Source organism: Salarias fasciatus, chromosome 5 (genome assembly GCF_902148845.1).
Source record: "Salarias fasciatus chromosome 5, fSalaFa1.1, whole genome shotgun sequence".
Taxonomy (NCBI): Eukaryota; Metazoa; Chordata; class Actinopteri; order Blenniiformes; family Blenniidae; genus Salarias; species Salarias fasciatus.
In genome coordinates this window covers 35,177,743-35,194,130 of record NC_043749.1, presented here as the reverse complement: position 1 = coordinate 35,194,130, position 16,388 = coordinate 35,177,743, and the positions used below count along the sequence as shown (strand labels likewise).

The following is a 16,388-nucleotide window of genomic DNA, read 5'->3' as shown; positions in this document are numbered from 1 at the left end:
GAGGCTGAAGGCTGAGTCGACAGCGCCCTCTTCCGGCCAGAGGTCAGCTTTTCCTGTCTGTGTGCTCACAACACACTGAAGTAAAAATGAGAGAAAAGGGAGAATTTAAAAAAATCCAAGTATTCCATTTTTCTATGTGTAATTGTCATTGTTAGCAGCACTCCCATTAGTTGTGTATCTCTGACTATTTCCTGCAGAGCACCAGGACCATGGACTGCTGGGCCAGGACGTCCATCACACACCTGTGGGAGCTTCAGACTGGATGCTGCTGCAGTTTCACCCATCTCAGAGTGACTGTGAAGTGTGTAATACATGCTGTCTTCACAACCTGTGCTATTTATTCACAGAATAATGTTCTGAGAAACAGAAGATAAACACATCAATCAGGACATGAACAAAAACTGCAATTTATTATCCTGTATGAAAATATTTCTTTCAGTTTAAGTTTGAAGGGTTGAAGACTAAACAGTGAAAGGACAGAAACCGTCTATAACAAGTATATTATACATATATGCAAATAAAAGCTGTTCCTGAACCACAGTGGAGTTAGAGAAAAGGGACGCTGTGAATGTGTGAAAATAATGCAAAATGGCAACATCTGAAAATTCTTCATTGTTTTCAACAACCAAGATGAACTGAAGCACTTTGAACTGATGGACAAGTCAACTTATCATCTTATTCTTATGTGGTCGTCTTTCATTCACCATTCAGCAGTTGTTTAGTCTTTATTCGCCATTTAATACACATTTAATAATAAACATCACCGATTTTAAATTCTTAAACCACAAACACTCTGCACAGTAACAGCAGAGGCTGAAATGTTCATTTGAAACATATTGTAGTGAGCACTAAATAAAACGTTAAAGAGTGAGACAGACCCACCCGGCACATGACCGAGAACCACACACTCACACGGAGAACACACGAGATGACCGAGAACCACACACTCACAGAGTAGACAGTGATGCTGATATGGAGGATGACCTCTCTTCAGGACTCGCGGTGGTGGCTCTGGCTCTGAAGCAGTGGAGATGCAGGCGGTGGTGGTGCACCTTCCGACAGGTGGCGCTGCAACACCGTCAGTACTCACACCTCACGGCTTCCTGGGTGTGTGTGTGTTGAGGCTTATTTTGATCACAGCTGGGGTTGTTTTTGAAACCTAAATCATTTTCATTGTGTCCTCCGTCCACCCTCCACCCTCCACCCTCCATCCTCCACCCTCCATCCTCCACCCTCCACCCTCCACCCTCCATCCTCCACCCTCCATCCTCCATCCTCCACCCTCCACCCTCCACCCTCCATCATCCACCCTCCATCCTTCACCCTCTATCCTCCACCCTCCATCCTCCATCCTCCACCCTCCACCCTCTATCCTCCACCCTCCACCCTCCACCCTTCATCATAAACCCTCCATCATCCATCCTCCACCCTCCATCCTCCACCCTCCACCCTCCATCCTCCACCCTCCACCCTCCACCCTTCATCATAAACCCTCCATCATCCATCCTCCACCCTCCATCCTCCACCCTCCATCCTCCATCCTCCACCCTCCACCCTCCATCCTCCACCCTCCACCCTCCACCCTTCATCATAAACCCTCCATCATCCATCCTCCACCCTCCATCCTCCACCCTCCATCCTCCATCCTCCACCCTCCACCCTCCATCCTCCACCCTCCACCCTCCATCATCCACCCTCCATCCTTCACCCTCTATCCTCCACCCTCCATCCTCCATCCTCCACCCTCCACCCTCCACCCTCCATCCTCCACCCTCCACCCTTCATCATAAACCCTCCATCATCCACCCTCCACCCTCCATCCTCCACCCTCCACCCTCCACCCTCCATTATCCACCTTCCATCACCACTTCATTTTAAACCTCCTAAGCCGCTCTGAATCTAGGATGCACACATGCAGAACTTTGTGAGAGAATGAATGCGTGACCTCCAAGGGTTTCACAGAGTAAAGTAAGAGAGCTGATGTGAGTGAAGGATGAAAGAACAGAGAGAGAGAGAGAGAGAGAGAGAGAGAGAGAGAGAGAGAGAGAGAGAGAGAGAGAGCTGCTGCAGGTCCTGACCTCTGCACCCACTTTCAACTCTTCTCAGCCATGCGATAATGAACAGGCAACCAGGGGGTGGAGGGGTTGGAGGGGGCACTCACACCTCCCCCATCCAACTGACCCACGGCCCTCTGTGTGTGTGTGTGTGTGTGTGTGTGTGTGTGTGTGTGCGTTCTTGTATTTCTATCCTTGTTGGGGCCAAATGTCCCCACAAGGATAGCAAAACGTGAAACGACGTGCCTTGTGGGGACCTTTTTCCGGTCCTAAGTAGGAGAAACAGTGTTTTCTTGACCATGTTGTTGTTACTGAAAAAAGTAAAAGTGCAAAAACATTTCTTTAGGGTTAGGCTTTGTTGTGGTGTGGGTTAGGGTTAGGGTAAGGGTCAGGGTTAGGGGCTAGACATGAATGGGAGTCAATGGACGGTCCCCACAAGGATAGAAATACAAGACTGGGCGTGTGTGTGTGTGTGTGTGTGTGTGTGTGATGTCTGGAGATGAATGGCACAGTGTTGTGCAGCAGTGTGTTGCTCTGACACACAGGCTCATTCACACTCTGTTCTCCCACTTTTCCATCTCACCATGGTATGAATACAGGCCTGTGCTCTCTCTCTTTCACACACACACACACACACACACACACACACACACACACACAGACACAGACACACACACACACACACACACACACACACAGACACAGACACACACACACACACACACACACACACACACACACACACACACACACACACACACAGACACACACACACACACACACACACACACACACACACACACACACAGACACAGACACACACACACACACACAGACGCGGGTGTGGTGGGGAAGGTGTGCCGCGGCCTGGCTGGATCACGAGGCGTGCTGGGGCCGGTCTCCCGGCCTGCTGGGAGGAGCCATCTTTGAAGTGAGCAGCTTATCTGGCTTTGCTCTTCATTACCAGTGATTCGAGATGGAGGAGATAAGAAGAGCTGGGGTTCACCGGGAGCCGGTGGGGGGGGCCCTGTGTGGTCTCTGCTCATCTCCGGCTGGTGTCTTTCAGCGGGACGCCACCTCAGTGAAGCTGGAAATGTCAGCGACTGCACCCATCATCCACTTTGAAGCACCTCCACTGGAACCGCTACCCCCGCCTGCTCTGCTCCCGACGGCAGGAACCCTCCACAAGTCAGCAAGGAGCACAGACAGCAGAGCTCCACCCACAGATCTGATGGGAAAAGAGTGAAGTGATGCTGAGAGGAGAGTTAAGCTCATGATCTCTGTGAATCCTGACAAATACCACATTACCTTCAGAAAACAGGGATTACATGAAGGATTTACGAAGTGTAGCAATATGAGTCTCATGACAATAATATAAAAGAGGAGAGAATACAATCACAGCACATGGACAATGGGAAGAAAAACTAAAAACACCAATTAACACCCAAACCCAGCAGATCTGAGTGGAAAGTAAAACTGAAGTATAACTTCCAAATCACTCCTCAAAGGCACGTTCAAAAACAATTCCATCAGATTCTGGATATCAGCATTAATTTTTCCTCCTTCATCTGAAACAGGAGATGAAGATCTGACCTTCTCTCCACAGTGAACGTCTTCCAGCAACACAGGACGCAGAGATGGAGCAAGAAGTGTTCATGCTGAGGGTCACAGTAACATGACTCTATCGTTCTGAGCTACAGTCCTCCTTTTTCATCAGGAATATTTTCCTTTTAATGAAAAGTCTGATTGCAGCTGAAGGTTTGCAGCTTCATTCTGATCTAGTTCCTCCACTGGTGAACTGGAAATCTGACAGAAATCCAAAAATAGACTGAAGAAAAGTGAGAAACTGTGAGAGGAAGAAAAGTTCTGTCATGAAGTTACAGCTGGAAAAAGAACCGAGTGACTGGTGGGTTCTGGGTCAGGAGAACCCGGTGAGGAGAACCAGGTGAGAGGGACCAGGTGAGGGGGACCAGGCGAGGGGGACCAGGTGAGGGGGACCAGGTGAGGAGGACCAGGTGAGGGGGACCAGGTGAGAGGGACCAGGTGAGGAGGACCAGGTGAGAGGGACCAGGTGAGGGGGACCAGGTGAGAGGGACCAGGTGAAGAGAACCAGGTGAAGAGAACCAGGTGAAGAGAACCAGGTGAGGGGGACCAGGTGAGGGGGACCAGGCGAGGGGGACCAGGTGAAGAGAACCAGGTGAAGAGAACCAGGTGAGAGGGACCAGGTGAAGAGAACCAGGTGAAGAGAACCAGGTGAGGGGGACCAGGTGAAGAGAACCAGGTGAGGGGGACCAGGTGAGGGGGACCAGGTGAGGAGAACCAGGTGAAGAGAACCAGGTGAGGGGGACCAGGTGAAGAGAACCAGGTGAAGAGAACCAGGTGAAGAGAACCAGGTGAGGGGGACCAGGTGAGGGGGACCAGGTGAGGGGGACCAGGTGAGGGGAAGAGGTCCGCTGAGCACCAGGCATGTCTCTACTATCTGATGCTGCATTCAGGGACCGCAGGAAATAATCGCCATCACTGACCCCAGGCCACCAGACTTCACCGAGGATACTCTGAAAACAGAAAGATATTATCTGGCTCTTCTTTGGTTAGTGGAAAATACAATAAATTGAACAATTTTACGTTGCAGTAGTATTTTCGGCATTTTAGGATTTATATAACATCTTGCTATCATTTTCCTTAGATTAGCTGTTTGAGGCTCAGAACTGCCCCTTCCAACACTAAACAGTTTGAAATAAAGTCATTTTAATACCCGCCATCCTTCCCTCTGCACCAACACTGATTTCTCTGGCTTTTGTTCCAAAATGTTGGAACCCTTGATTTGTTTTTTTTCTTTCATCAAGAGCTTTAAAAAACCCTTTCAAGTTCCTTCAGGGTCCCAGTGAAGAAACACACATGGTTATTATAAAACGGAGTTAAATACACTTTTACCAGCTCTTCTGAAGGGTTTGTGTTCTTGAAATAAAAGAGTTGTGTCGGCGTTGGCTCGAGCTCGGTCCTTGAAATTGTGAAAAACGAGGAGCACGTGAAGGCATCACGGTATACCCCGGTGCCCGAGCCCTCTTTCCGGCTGTGGAGAGCCGGCCGGGCCGCCGAACGCAGCTCCCCCCGCCGCCCGCACCGCGCACCGGCCGCACGAGAGCGAGGACCGCGGAGCACCAGGACCGGAGTACCGGAACCCCCAGGACCGGACCCCCGGCACCGGAGCCCGCCGGTGTGAACCGGGACAGAGCCCGAGCGGCAGAGAGCTGAAGCGGGACTAACGTGACTTTTTCAGCGGAGCAGCGGAGGAGGTCCGCGGCGCGCGGAGGGGAAACTCCGCAAAGTTCCCGGGAAGGAGGCGCGGAGAGCGGGGAGAGAGGTGAGTCCTGCCCGGGGAGCTTTCTCAACCCTGGGGGGCGGGGGGGGACCGGGCTGGGAAAGGCGAGGAGCCGGAGGTCCACCGTGTGGTCCGGGTCCCGGGTCCCGGGTCCCGGGTCCATGGTCCGCGGTGTGGTCCCGGATCCACGGTGTGGTCCCAGGTCTACGGTCCACAGTGTGGTCTGCAGGTCCAGGGTCCACGGTGTGGTTCAGGGTCCATGGTTTGGTCTACAGGTCCAGAGTCCACATGGTGGTCTACTGGTCCACATGGTGGTCTACTGCTGGTCCCAGATGATTCTCCCTCATCTTCACCTTTTTCCAGGAATTTCTGCTCAGAGTTCAGAGGTTTTCAAATTAAAGTCATGATTTTTATTTTTTTTATGTTGTATTTCTTGGAATTCTGATTTATTTCTGGTAGTGAACCTTCTTCTCCTGGACTGGTCTGTCCCTGTCTGTCCTGGACTCATGTGTCCTGGTCTGCCCTGGACTGGTTTGTCCCGGTCTGTCCATGTGTGTCCTGAATGGGTGTGTCCTGGTCTGTCCCGGTCTTTCCTGGACTGGTCTGTCCCTGTGTGACCTGGACTGGTCTGTCTCGGTCTGTCCTGGACAGATGTGTCCTGGTCTGTCCCTGTGTGTCCTGTATTGGTGTGTCTCGGTCTGTCCCGGTCTGTCCCGGTCTGTCCTGGACGGGTGTCATGTCGTCCCTGGACCTGCTGGTGGACGTCCCTGTATTGATCGGCCAGCCGTCGGCTCCCATCAGCTCTCAGCTCAGCCTGGATTAGCTTAATCCAGGAAATGAGATGGACTGTTGATGATGATGATGATGATGATTTTAATGAGGATGAAGGCAGTGACTGTTCATTCAGCAGCAGGAGGAGACGGAGGGTCTGACATAATCCACTTGGTTTGTCCTCACTGCTTGGACTGTTTCCGTGCTCAGGTTTGATGGGAGGAGGCTGAATTTGGAGGCAGGTTGTGACGTGAGCCGCCTGAAGGGTCTGGACGCTACAGAACAAGAAGGAAAACATGGCCGTCACTCTTACAGATGGTTTTCCAGCTGAAGACTCTCTAGAGCTTGGGGATTTGTAGAGGCGGTGGATGATGGAGAGGAGTGTGTTTTCCGCCAGGCCCTCGGCCAGCATGTTTCATGTTGACGTGTTTCAGAGAGGAAGCAGGGCAGAAACAGGACTGGATGCAGAAAGACGTGAAGACGAAGCGAGGAGATGACGGAGCGCTGAGCGGCAGGAGATGCCCACTTTGGCGGCGAGGAGCTGTCGAGTTCTCTCACCCCGAGTCCTCCGTTGGTCCTGTTCTTCTCCTCACTCATCAGCTGAAGTCCACCTTTCAGAAAAGCTCTTTTCCTTGTTTTCAAAAAGTGTCACTCTCATGGAACAAAAGCTTCCTGTTTTCCCTGGAAAGCTGCTCAGCAGCGCTGAGCGGTGACCTGTGACCTCCTGCTGCTTTGACCTTTAAAGCTCGGAGCTGGGCTGACCTGAGATGGAAAATATTATTTTAAAACGATGTCAGATCAGTTTGAGCGACGGTTTGTTGTTTCAGTTAGTTTCCAGAAGCTTCAGAGAAAAACACATATTTACTAAACAATCAGCAGTGGATTTTTTTTTTTTTAGTTTTTTTGGTTCTGGTGTGAGGGAGTGAGAGTGACAGGGTGAGAGTGATGGGGTGACCTGGTGCGAGTGACAAAGTGACCTGGTGAGAGTGACAAAGTGACCTGGTGAGAGTGATGGAGTGTCAGGGTGAGGGTGACGGGGTGACAAGGTGAGGGTGATGGAGTGAAGGGGTAAGAGTGACGGAGTGAAGGGGTGAGGGTGACGGGGTGATGGGGTGTCACAGTGAGGGTGGCAGGGTGAGGTGACAGCTCTGGACTGGTGGAGCTCAGTGACCTTCCATCGTGTTCTAGCAGTGTGAAGCGCCTGTGTCCAGGAGTCCAGCTTCCTGGATGGAGACACATTATGGGATGTCCTCCCCCCGGGCTTTTGGACCGTCTCTGCAGGGGATCTTCGGTTCAGCTGTGTTTCTGTCAGTAGCTCACGTCCTCTGAACAGATGCAGACGGGACTGGGAGTGGTCCGGGGGCCGCCAGTTGACCCGGCTAGGCTCGGAACCTGTACCAGGACGTGCCGTCCACACGACTGAGCAGAGGATTGAGACGGCGGTCGGGGCGGACGGCCGCCGAGGCCGGACCGCCCAGCAGGGGTCCGGAGCTCGTCCTCTCCAATGGCCAGATTAAATACTCAATTTAATTATGTCACTGAGCATTAAGGCAGTAGCCTGATCAGAGCCGCGGCTCGTCCAGCCGACAGATGCCCCCAGATTACGGCCAATATGCTGCTGGTGCAAACCCTGGCGGCGGGGAGCAGGCCCGGCCGGCGGATCCCACCCGCACGCCGTCAGATAGCACGCATTAAAGACCGGCCCGTCCAGGAGAGGTCACAGAGATCTGATAAACACTGCCGGGCGGACGCTCCGATGGAGGGGAAACATGTTGGGAGCAGCCCATCAGCTTTTCGCCGTCCTGCACGCCGGAGGTCAAATCAGAGAGGAGGCGCAGGCGGCGGACGTGTCGGCCAGCAGGAGGCCCTGCCGGACGAGAGTCTGCAGGACCACGCCTCCAGCTGGACGTCCACCGCCGGGACGCAGCTGCACAGGGACGCTCAGGCGAGTGGATCTACTGAGAGATCCACCCTTAGAGACCCACTCTGAAGGACCCACCATGATTGAACCACCGTGAAAGATCCACCCTGAGAGAGCCACTCTGAAATATCAATTGGTAGATCAGCCCAATGGATCCACCCTGAGGAATCCACCAGGAGGGATCCACTCTGAGAGATCCACTGTGAAACACCCACTCTGAGAGATCCATTCTGAGAGACCCACTCTGAGGGATCCACCCTGAGAGATCCACTCTGACTTCCACCAGGACTGAATGAAGCTGCTGTCTCTCTGCCGGACTCAGCAGCAGCTTCGGGCTGGTGGGGGTGTCTGGGCGCTCTCTCTGACAGGAGGAGCAGTGGGTTGAATCCTGTGGATTCCCAAAGGGATCACTTCAGCAGATTCCAGCCTGCTCATTATTCAGATATGTAAATGAAGAGCCAGATACTCACACACCTATGGAATGTTAAACAGACCGCCATGTTTAAGTCCCTTTGAAGCAGAGCTGAAGTGTTGAGTAAGAGAGTGAATTATTAACCTGTGTGTGTGTGTGTGTGTGCGTGTGCGTGCGTGTGCGTGTAATCAGGATTGTTCTTTCATGAGTGAAGTTGGTGTGTTTGCAGAAGGTCAGTGTTGCAGGAGGAGTACTCGTGATATTAGAGCGAGTTTGCAGTGAAACCACACACACACACACACACACACACACACACACACACACACACAGTGCTGTGGAGGGTTTAAGTCCACAGGAATAAAAAACAGATCCTAAAATAAGCGGGTTAGAAGGTGTCGGGTTGCAGCCGGGAGTGTTTCTCTGATTGCTGCTGTCAGCTGATTCACTGCTTCCAGATACAAGATCAGACCAGGCGTGGAGTCTGCATGTTCTCCCTGTGTGTAGGGCTCTTCTCAGCTGGTCTGTCTGTGACGAACTGCTGTGAAGCGCTGAAGCCGTGGTCTCGCTCCTCTCCTCCGGAGGTGACGGACAGGCCTCCTCAGAGCGAACGTCTCATTCGTTACCCAGGAATAACAAAGCTGCTTCCTTCATCTTCATTCAGCGTTTATTTATGATGCTATCAAGACGGCTCGGGCATAAGAGAGTATTTGTCACTTAAGAAAACACAGAACGAGACATGCCAAGCGAGTGTGATAACATGGGAAGACGGAGACGTTATTTGGGGGGAGCATTTGGAGTCGGTTCCTGCTCCTGTCTGTCTGCAGCAGAGCAGACTGCATGAGCTACCTGAGCAGCTCGCAGGATAGGCTGCTCTGCTCCAGGGAAATGACTGGATTCTTCACTCACGTCAGTGAGACTGCCACGGGTCTCATTCATGAATGAACACCCACACAGAAATGCATGCTGGGAGTGGTGTGTAACCGGAGCCGGTCTGATCCCTGAGGCTGCGGTCTTTAGTTTGCCTTCCCAATCAGAAAAAAAATGGATTTCTGATGGACAGAGTGAAAGTAATTAGCGCTGATGGCGTGGCGAGCACGAGACTGAGCCGTCTGACACACGGGGGGGGGGGGCGTCCTGCGGTGTGCTGGATCGGCCCGTCCTCTCGGACCTGGCCCCGGTCTCCGTCTGCAGCTGCCATTGTCTCGGCTCCCGTATCGTTTCCCACGCCGTGTGGAGCTGAAGCCTGGGAGAGGAGGCCGGCGCAGATAGGGTGACACACAGGACGAGGACTGAAGACCTGCACCCCCAACCCCACCCCCACTCGGACCCGGGTCCTCTCTGCTGTCCTGGAGCCTCCTGTGGTCTCCATCAGGTCCTGATGAGCTGGAGCATGTGAAGCACGCCGTCACAGAGCGAGTGAATGAGCCAGGCAGCGGAACGCCACCTGCAGGCTCCGCCCACAGCCTCCTCAGTGCTCACCTGCAGCTTGCAGGATGGAGAGTTCTGCTGCGCCGAGTTTTGGAACTTGGTTTCTGTTGGCGTGGAGGTTTGTGCCCCCTCCCGAGGCCCCCTCCCCGCTCTCGGCAGGGGGGAGGGAAAATGGCCGTGTCTCCTTTGTTTGTTGGAGGAGAGGAGCTGAAAAGACCAGCCAGACGGGAGGGTGGGGGTTGGGTGAGAGCGGTGGGGGTGCGAGAGCAGCAGCCAGGGGAGTGAGAGTTTGTGTCAGTTAGTGAAACAGCTGGCGTGGACTGCGGCCCGTCTCTCCGCGTCCTTGGAGGACAGACAGGTGAGTGGGTGTGGCGGCGGGGGGAGTGTCCTCCGTCTGGAGGCGGTGGGTGGGGTGGGGCGGGCGGGGGCTCTGTGAAGCCGGACACATGTTTGCGGCGGAGCTGGTGTGTGTGTCTGCAGAGCGCTGTGTGTGCCTGCAGCCAGACAGGTGCTGCTTCATCCTGGATTAGAGCCGGAGCTGCACCGACCCGGCCCGGAATGAAGTCTCAGACCGCTGGGCGCCTGGCTGCACAGACAGCACTGCCGCACGGACTCCAGCCGCTCTGCGAGTGTGTGTGTGTGTGTGTGTGTGTGTGTGTGTGTGTGTCTTGGTGGCACGCAGGGAAGCTCGAAAGCAGCATGTTGAAATACCGACAGTCAACTGTTGCCAAGTGGCGCCCATGAAAGAACAGTGAACACTCGGTTTCCGTAGAAACGGCCTTTTCTGCGCCCGCTCCCCTGAAACGGGCCGGCCCTCTCCCCTCGCCGCCCTCAGCCCATTAACATGCTCTGGGGGAGGGAGCCTCCGTCCTGGGAACGGGGCGTTGCTATGGAGGCCTGCAGATGAATGTGGGACCGGCGTGTTGGAGGCTCAGGACCTCCGCTGGCTGCTGGTGGGCTCTGCACGTCCCGAGCAGCGGTCCTGGTCTGGGAGTGTTTCTCTTCGCTCCGTCTTATTCTAACAGACCATCTGGAATAATATGACAGTATGAGCCAGAATGAAATAAGTGATCGTTCCTTTAGAGGGTGTCTTTGTACATTAAGATCTTTCACTACCCGGTAACAGCGCTCCTTCTCCTCTTGGCCCTCTTTTTGTTTCTCTTGTGTGACTGTCGTGTTTCAGCTTGTTGACTTTACTGCTTTTGCACATTTTTCATGATTTCAGTTCTTCTGTCTCCTGGCTGGACGATGAAACGATGAGTTTTATTGAGACTGGGTTGATCATGTCCCTCGTGGTGTAAAGGTCAGTCCAGGTGTCCTGTTGTGAAGACTCTTCTGGTGGACTGACACTAACTTGGGGTCAGAGTTCACAGGGCTCTGTTATTCTGACATTCATACAGAGCTCAAACAGAGGGCGGTGTGTGTGAGAGTGTGTGTGGGAGAGAGCGTGCCCTGTCCGTCGGCTGTGTTTCCTGGCAGCCTTGCTGCAGCAGCGCTGAGCCCGGGCTCAGAGCAGCATTCAGCCTGGCTGTTTGGATTTACCGGGCTTTGATTCAGACATTCCTTCTGAGCTGATCTGAAATTCTGCCTCCATTCCTCTTTCCTCTGCGGCGCTGTAATCCTGAGGTGAAGGCAGAGAGTACACCGTGTGCCACAGGTCTGCGCCTCGCAGCAGCGCCCAGTGCTTCACGCTCAAAATACTGAGAGAGAGAGAGAGTGTGTGTGTGTGTGTGTGTGTGAGAGCCAATGAGCCCTGAGGCCACTTTCACAAACAGCCCTCTCTCCCTGTTGTTGACGGAGCGCTGAGGGCTTTCTCTCTCCTGCTTCCCAGGAATAAGCTTTTCCACCCGCTCCACCTCACAAGCTCTAATCTGGCTGCAAATGAACCAGGCCTCTGTTTCAGGGCTTGCTTAGGTGTGTGTGTTGTTGGGATTACTCCATAAAAGTAATCCAACTACTGATTACTCCTTAAAACTTAATCCAGTTCCTTCTTTAATCACTTTGTTTCATAAGTAATCGATTACTAATTACTTCAGCTGAAAGACGCTGAAGTTCCGGCTGCTGGGTGGATGGAGGGGAAGCGTTCAGTGGAACTCCTCTGGGAGGTTTGATCGTGGAGGAATCGGTCTGGATGGGCTGAAGGTCAGGTTCGTTCAAAATGTGGGAAATCTGCTAATTCAAGTTAACGACGGACAAACGGCACGTCTCAAACAACACAAACACACAGCCACCCCTGCAGTCTCCGTCCAGACACACCGCAGAGCAGTGACACAGCCTTCACTGACCTCTGACCTGAGAGCACCTTGAACAGCTGAGTGACCGGATGCTCCAGAGGTCACGTCAGCGTCTTTACGTCAGCTCATTCTGTGCTTCAGTGTCTCTGCTCCTCCTGCGCCGAGGCAGCACGGCTCCCTTTACAGCGTGTGAGGCTGTTTCTGTGTTGCATTCTGGGTAAACGATGGGGATGACTTCATCCTGAGATGTTCTGAAACAACGTTTGGAAGCGGCGATCAGCCGCCGTTAAAGTTTTACAGCTGCAGCAGCCCTGCTGTTTCACAGCAGCGCGGCGGACGCCGTTTCCACCGCGGGAGCGGTGGTCCGTCCTCCACTGGGCGACCTCCGCCCTCAGCCGGCTCGTGTTCCTCCGGCGCTCCGCCGAGCAGCCGGACCAGTGCAGGAGAAGCCTGGACGCCAGCAGACCCGCCGGGCCGCCCCTGCTAGCCAGACCTCGGTAGCTGCAGGCAGGCCATGTAAGGCAAGGCAGCAGGGAGCCGTGGAGAAAGCTGCAGCCTCATTAGCTCCCATTAGAGCCGAGGAGAGAGAGGAGAGAGGTGAAGCAGAGCTAACCTGCACCGTACAGCGTCACGTGGACGGAGAACCCCTGGACTTATAGGGAAGGGCTGTGCTGAGCTCTTCCAGTCGACGCAGAACCCTCGGAGAACCCTCGGAGAACCCTCGGAGAACCCTCGGAGAACCCTCGGAGGACCCTCGGAGGACCCTCGGCGCTGACTGGAAGCTCTAACCTCAGCCTGCCGGAGTGGAGCTCTGAGGATGAACTGGAACAGGTTCAAGGTTTAACAAACAGGAAACTGAAGCTTAAAAGGTGATTTATCGCCAGCTTGTGAGGACCAGAGTCTTCATGAGTATTTATTTTCAGCCTCATGAAGAGTTTTGCTGTTTCGCTGCATCTGAATTTTCACTTCCTCATGTAATGACTGAGAGAGCGCTTCCTTCATGGCTCCGCCCCTTTCATGTTTTCGCTGTGACCACGGCTGAGGGGGCGGGGCTGTCAGGTGAAACACCTCCAGCGGTCTGCGGGCCGGCGGCAGGAAGTCATGAAATGAGGATGACCCCTGACCCTGGGCTCCATTGATCCCTCATTGTCGCTGAGCTTCCATCGATCAGAGCTGCAGCTCCTGACCCGGTGCCCCGCTTCCTGAACCCCCGGTGGCCTGGTTACCGCCTCCCGCTCATCGCCGGGCCGGCGGGCGGCCGCGCTCACGGCGGCAGTGGTAAATATCCAGAGATGGAAGCACTGTCGGGGGTTTGGTGGGTTTTTACTTGAGCTGTGTTGAAGAAACGCTGACAGTTTTCACAGCCGGAGCAAACACTTCGGTTGTGGCGGAGATGCTCAGTAACCGTGGCTCTGCCCGTCCGTTCTGTTCAGGTTCCCCGTTGAACTCCTTCAGGGTCTGTCTTTTCCTTTCTGTTGATGTTGTAGCCTCTCATGGTTGTTCTTGGAGTTTCAGAGGATTAAGAAATGGAAGCAGGCCACTGCTAGTTCCGATTTGTTTCAGTAAAGATGCAAATCAACGAGGGGAAGCGTTTTAATACTTGAGTTCCAAACACATTAGGTTTACATGAGCGGCTCTTCCTTTCTGGACACATTAAGTCAGTATTTGTGCCGACGCTGCGCTCTGCTGCACAGATCTGTCCGGATTTTTGTGGCTTGACTTGACCTGCTGCAGTAAATAGAGCATGCTTCACGGGTTTGGCTCTCCGCTGCGCCGCATCCACAACAGCTCCGACTCGTCCTCTGGATGGGCTCCGGTCCGGTGAGAGGGACGAACGAGGAGCATCGACCCGTCGGTTCAGCCGCCTCTGTGGGATGAACCTGTGTCCTCATGTCCAGCCCAGCAGGAAGCCAGCAAGGAGGCAAAAACAGGTCACCAGTCGCCACCTAACCTCTGATCCCTGTGTCTGGATCTGTGGGAGAGAGCAGGACTGTCTGGAAAAAAATCCCCCACGCTGGGAGAAGACGTCCTCAGAGTGCCAACCACTGCACCACTGCGCCAGCCACAGCCTCGGCCATGGTCCAGACACTCAGCTGGTTTCAGCCAGTGTGGATCCAGGTGCAGTGACCCCAGAATGACCCCAGAAGGTGGCAGAGACGCTTTGGACTGAGACTTTTCATGAATGTTGGGATTCTGTCCTCTATGAAAAGCTCATGAAACCTCAGGTTGGGACTGGTCTGGGTCTGGTGAGGACTGGATTGGACTGATTGGGACTGGTCTGGGTCTGGTGAGGACTGGATTGGACTGATTGGGACTGGTCTGGGTCTGGTGAGGACTGGATTGGACTGATTGGGACTGGTCTGGGTCTGGTGAGGACTGGATTGGACTGGTTGGGACTGGTCTGGGTCTGGTGCGGACTGGATTGGACTGGTTGGGACTGGTCTGGGTCTGGTGAGGACTGGATTGGACTGGTTGGGACTGGTCTGGGTCTGGTGAGGACTGGATTGGACTGGTTGGGACTGGTCTGGGTCTGGTGAGGACTGGATTGTACTGGTGGGCTCTGGTCTGGGTCTGGTGCGGACTGGATTGGACTGGTTGGGACTGGTCTGGGTCTGGTGCGGACTGGATTGGACTGGTTGGGACTGGTCTGGGTCTGGTGCGGACTGGATTGGACTGGTTGGGACTGGTCTGGGTCTGGTGCGGACTGGATTGGACTGGTTGGGACTGGTCTGGGTCTGGTGCGGACTGGATTGGACTGGTTGGGACTGGTCTGGGTCTGGTGAGGACTGGATTGGACTGGTCTGGGTCTGGTCTGGGTCTGGTGCGGACTGGATTGGACTGGTTGGGACTGGGTGTGGTGAGGACTGGATTGTACTGGTGGGCTCTGGTCTGGGTTGATGGTCTTGGCTGTAGGATTAGGAGGATCTGGCTTTACCTTGAGACACCAGCAGACGTCGGTTGGTGGATCTCGTCAGGCTCCGTGCCGGGAGCTGTGTTCGCCCTCACTACAGTTTCTTGAAGAAATGAAGACTCGCGGTTCGGGGTCATGAGCAGCCACAATGTGCAGACGAAGCTTTCATCCCGGCGGTCTGGTTTGCATATTAACTCACCAGATTATTTCTTTTTGGTGTTAATGAGTCCTCAGCTCTGGTTAATATAAGAGGCTGCTCTCCAAGCTGCCTTCAGAAGCTCTCATGATTAGAAGAGCGACTTTAAGACGAGTTTAGGAGGAGAAGCTCCAGGAGGAGGGACTGAGGCCCTGAAGTGACCCTTCATGAGTGTGAGATGATGAACACCTTTGAAGATTTTCTCTTGTCTGAGGATAATAAATATCCTCGGCACAGTGACAGTGTGAGGATGAAGGAGGGATTGCATTGAGGATTAAAAAACCGCCATAATTAAGTGGGATAAGGCGGAGCTGGCCACCATCATGTGTGTTTCTCCACTGAAGAAGAAAAACATGCATGACGGCTAATGCGAGTGGGGGTTTGGTTCCATGTGCTGCTGTCAGATTAGGAGGAGTTTGTCCTTTTGCGTGGCATTAGGAAACATGGGGATGCAGATAAACGAAGCAGATCATGTTCGCTTTGAGAACACAATTAAAGTGAGGAGCTGTGTCTGGGTAGACCCCTCCCTCCGTCTCCTGCAGCTCACTGAGCTGCCCACATGCTCATTACTGCTACAAACCTGTTACAAACCTACTCACTCCTGCAGAACCAGACTCAGAGGAGACTTCCTGCAGAACCAGACGTCAAAAGCAAAAAAGCATAAAAGTGAAGGTCGCTGTGGAGATCCTCCACTTCTGAGACGCTGCTGGGTGAAAGCAGCGGCCGGTCCAGCACTGCGGCGGTCTGTGGGTGTCTGTGCAGCCTGGTCTTGGTGGACCTGGTCCGGAGCGTTCACCTCTGGCTCTCAGGAATCCAGCCACAGCTCTATTTCTGTGCTCTGGCTGCGGCCGCGGCTTTCTTCTTCTTCCTCTTCCGTTGTGTGGCTTTGAGCTTTTGTTGGGTGCGAGGTGGACCTGCCAGATGATGGCAGGAGGGTGGAAACAGGAGGGCCTGGGGCCGGGGAGGGCAGGGCAGCAGCCATATTTAGAACTTGAATGTATTTTCCGAGGAGCAGACAGGGAAAAACACAGAATTCTCTGGCTTTTAATTACAGAGCAGTCATGGCCAGAGGTCCGCTGTCGGCGGGAGTTTTCAGACCGACAGCTTAACAACCTCAGGAATGGTGGCACTGTTGGTTT

General features: G+C 53.8%; 1 protein-coding gene across 1 annotated transcript in view; it reads left to right on the top strand.

Annotated features, from left to right (window-relative positions):
- Positions 1-5,145: 5,145 nt before the first annotated feature.
- Positions 5,146-16,388, top strand: part of plxnb1b (plexin b1b) — a 58,347-nt gene continuing 47,104 nt past the window's right edge. The window contains exon 1 of the mRNA XM_030092792.1: positions 5,146-5,418. The gene's annotated coding sequence lies outside the window, so the exon portion shown is untranslated. The remainder of the gene's footprint in view (positions 5,419-16,388) is intronic.